Raw genomic sequence first — 4,750 nt, 5'->3', positions numbered from 1 at the left:
AGATTTGGATTCCTTTTTAGCTAATAGATACTTTAGAGCTACATGGTCCGAATACACTACTACTCTAGTACCAAGTAAATAAGCCCGGAATTTATCCAGAGCAAAAACAATAGCAAGTAGCTCTTTCTCAGTAGTAGTATAATTGGACTGGGCAGTGTCTAAAGTCTTAGACGCATAGGCAATAACAAAAGGATCCTTACCTTCACGCTGAGCCAGCGCTGCTCCTACTGCATGGTTGGAAGCATCGCACATGATTTCAAATGGCTGGCTCCAGTCTGGTCCTCTCACAATTGGAGCTTGAGTTAGAGCAGTTTTCAGCTTATCAAATGCTTGTTTGCAATCTTCACTGAACTCGAACTCAATGTCCTTCTGCAGTAATCTGGATAAGGGAAGTGCCACCTTACTAAAGTCTTTAATAAATTTCCTGTAGAAACCTGCATGGCCAAGGAACGAACAGACTTCCCTCACAGAAGAGGGGTAAGGTAAACTAGAAATAACATTCACCTTTGCTGGGTCTACAGAAAGGCCATTATTAGATATCACATGTCCTAATACAATCCCTTGTTTTATCATAAAGTGGCATTTTTCGAAATTCAGTACAAGGTTTGTATTAATACATCTATCTAATACTCTAGATAATCCATCTATGCAAAGGGTAAAAGAATCACCATAAACGCTGAAATCGTCCATAAAAACTTCCATACAGTCCTCAGTAAGATCAGAGAAAAGACTCATCATGCACCTTTGGAAAGTAGCTGGTGCATTGCACAGGCCAAAGGGCATTCTCTTATAAGCGTAAGTCCCAAAAGGACATGTAAAAGTAGTCTTTTCCTGATCCCCAGGAGCTATATGAATCTGGAAATAACCTGTGTAACCATCTAGAAAGCAATAATGTGATTTACCTGACAGGCGATCCAGCATTTGATCAATGAATGGAAGTGGGTAGTGATCCTTACGAGTAGCTTGGTTGAGATGCCTGTAATCAATGCAGACTCTCCAAGCATTCTGAACTCTAGTTGCTATGAGCTCTCCATGCTCATTCTTCACTGTAGTGACTCCAGACTTCTTGGGCACCACTTGTACTGGGCTTACCCATTCACTGTCTGAAATGGGATATATAATACCGGCCTCTAATAGTCTGGTCACCTCCTTCTTGACAACTTCCAAGATGGTGGGATTCAATCTTCTCTGGGGTTGACGGACAGGTCTTGCTCCCTCTTCTAAAAATATTCTGTGCTCGCACACTTGAGGGTTGATTCCCACTATGTCTGCCAAACTCCACCCAATTGCCTTCTTATGCTTCCTTAGCACATCAAGTAACTGCTCTTCTTATTGAGAAGTCAATTCTCTTGCAATAATAACCGGAAGCTTCTGCTCATCCTCGAGATAAGCATATTTGAGATGTGGAGGAAGAGGTTTCAATTCTAACTTTTGATCATGGGCAGGCTCTGGATTATCTGGGGCTTGTGAAAATGGCGAAGTGTCCTCATTGTCAGTTAAAAGGGTCCCCACACTTGGACCTTGTCCAGTGTGCCTCTCTTCAAACTCTTCTTTTTGAACTTCAGCCACACTTTCGTCTATGACATCACACTGGAAGATAGAATGATCTTCTGGGGGGTTGTTAATGACTCCATTCAGATTGAAGATCACTATGCGGCCATCTATTTCAAAGGAGTATGTTCCTGAAAAAGCATCCAATTTGAATTTTGATGTGTTACAGACTGTTATTTGAATTAATGATAATTGAGGTATTTTCAGTTTATGATTGTTCTCTTTGACTTAAGTTACCATTGCTTCCCATTTAAGGATATCTTTATTATTATTCCAGCGATTTTACTTTTCCCCTTTTGGTTCTGGTTAAGAATTTAGTAACTCAACAGTTATTAAACTCAACATAATTGATAATCGTTATCTTGCTAATTGAGCTGAACTTAAATAATCACAACCTTTTTTGAGGAAATAATTAGGATTTGAAGGTCAATTTAATTAGTCCCTTGACTTCCCTTTGCCCTGGTGAAGGTTGACCAAGTAGAGTTTAGATTCAACTTTCATTATTGTTGAGAGAGATAACTAAGTTGGACCTCTAATTTTTCTACCTTGCTAAAAGCTGCTTTACAGTTATTATTTATTCTTAATTGCCATTTAATTCACTCGTCATTTAAATTACTTGCTTCTCACCTTCTAAACCCCGATTACAACCTTTATAGCCAATAATAAGAATACACCTCCTCACAGTTCCTTGAGAAGACGACCCGAGGTTTGAATACTCGGTTAACAATTTTTAAAGGGGTTTGTTACTTGTGACACCCAACACGTTTGCACGAAGGGATTTTTGCCAGTTTAGAAACTATATCTACAACGCAACCGTTTCTATGAATTTCTTTACTGGTAGAAAACCCGACGTCAGGGAGCCTCAAAACATCATATATGGACAAAGGCATTATACTGACACATGCTCCTAAATCACACATGAAATCATAAATTACTACACCACCAATAGTACAACTAACTATGCAAGGACCTGGATCACTACATTTTTCAGGTAATCCTCCCATTAAAGCAGATATAGAACTACCTAAAGGAATAGTTTCTAATTTATTAATCTTGTCTTTATGGATACATAAGTCTTTTAGAAACTTTGCATATTTAGGTACCTGCTGAATAACATCAAAAAGGGGGACAGTTACCTCGACCTTTTTGAATATCTCTACCATTTTAGGATCAGGTTCCAGCTGCTTCCTGGGCTTCCTTGCAAGCTGTGGAAATGGAATGGGAACAGTGGTTTCTGTGGTGCCTGCGCCTTTTGGTGCTTCTTCTTGTGGTTGAGCTATCTCTTCTTCAGCTATGTCCTGTATATCCTCTTCCTCTTCAACATCTTCGATTTCCACCACCTCTTCAGCTGAGGCATATTTTGGTGAGCTTGGTTCCTCCTTATTACTCTCCTGCAGTGTAGTTCCAGACCTTAGGGTGATGGCATTAATGCCTCCCTTTGGATTGGGTAATGGTTGAAAGGGGATTCCAGTGGTGCTTAAAGGTTGGTTACTGGAATTTTGTGCTGAACCAAGCTGTGTCATAAAAGCTTGCAGAGTAGAGGTGAGACCATTCAGACTGGCGTTAATACTGTTCACGATGGTACTTTCCATGGCCAGTTGTCTTTTCTCAAAAGCTTGTAATAAATCTTCATTAGAAGATACAGAAGAATAAGTAAATTGAGAGGGTTGCTGCTGATTGTTCGGTGATCCTTGGTTTTGCCTCAGGTGAGGTGCTCGGTAAGGTTGATTTTGCTGCCTGTTGTTGTTATTATTCCACCTCTGATTTTCCTGATTATCTCTACCTCCCCTGTTATTGTTGTCCCTCCAATTCTGGTTTGAATTGTCCTGCCATCCATGGTTATTATTTCCACCTTGATTGTACCCTTGGTTGGGGCGGTCATAGAAGTTGTGAGTGGATGCCACCATGTTGTCTTCTTGTTGGAGCTGCGGGCATTCATCAGTGTAATGGCTGTAATCAGCACAAATTCCGCAAATTCTTTGTGGGACTAGTTGTTGGTTTTGCTGCGGTTGAGTTTGCTGAGCTTGTTGATTCAACTGCATTTGCTTCAACAGGTTGGTCATCTCACAGATGCTTTGAGTTATAGCAGCAGTCTCTCTACCAGAAGATACTTCTGCAACGGCTTTTGAATGGCCTTGCTTCTGTCTGTGGTTCCGAGTAGATTCAGCTAAATCACTAATCAATTGCCAAGCTTCATCAGTGGTCTTGTACTTCTTCATAGACCCATTGCTGGCACTTTCCAATGTGGTCTTATCGTGGGGCCTCATACCTTGTGTGATATAGCTAAGTAGCACGATCTTGTCAATCATGTGGTGGGGGCATGCTTCCAGAAGATTATTGAAGCGCTCCCAGTATTCGAAGAGAGTCTCATTGTCATCCTGAACAATTGTAGAGATATCCTTCCTCAGTTTATTAGTAACTTCAGATGGAAAGAATTTCTCCAGAAACTCCTTTCTGAGTATATCCCAGTTGGATACATTTGCTATAGGTTGAGTGTAGTACCACTCTCTTGCTTTTCCCTCAAGAGAGAATGGAAAAGCTTTCAGCAGAATTGAAGTTTCATCAGTGCCATCATGCCTGACCGTAGAACAGGCTACCTGGAAATCTCTCAAGTGCTTGATAGGCTCTTGAGCAGGTAGGCCATGAAACTTGGGCATCAAATTTAACAGTGCGGTCTTTATTTCAAAATCTGTAGCTACTGCTGGATGATGCGCTTGAAATGGTTGCATTGTAAAATCAGGAGCTCCTTCCTTCCTCCTGGCCATGTTTTCTGCACGTAAAACAACCGAATCAGTAGAACGGGGGCTGGTTTCTTCCTCAGATTCACTTTCAGATCCGCCCTCAGAGCGGGCTAACCTACGCTGTTCTCGCCTTATTCGTGAAATTGTTCTTTCAATTTTAGGATCGAATATTAGCAAGCACGGATCAGGAAGCGAACGTGTCATTTGACGGAAGAAACATGCAGCTCATAGTAGCAAAATTAAATAAAATGAAAATAAATAAATTCTAATTAATAAAATTAGCACTCTATTGCAACTCCCCGGCAACGGCGCCAAAAATTGATGGGGAGTAGAAGCTGGTGAATTAAAAATTTATTAAAATGGTTACGTTGCAAGTATAGTTCTTAACTCACCGAAAATCTGCCTATCAATTTAGAAATATGTCACAGAGAGTTTAAATTAAAATTACTGGGAGTTTT

Source organism: Arachis ipaensis, chromosome B05, assembly GCF_000816755.2.
Source record: "Arachis ipaensis cultivar K30076 chromosome B05, Araip1.1, whole genome shotgun sequence".
Taxonomy (NCBI): Eukaryota; Viridiplantae; Streptophyta; class Magnoliopsida; order Fabales; family Fabaceae; genus Arachis; species Arachis ipaensis.
The sequence above is the reverse complement of the archived record's forward strand: the minus strand, read 5'-3'. Positions refer to the sequence as shown.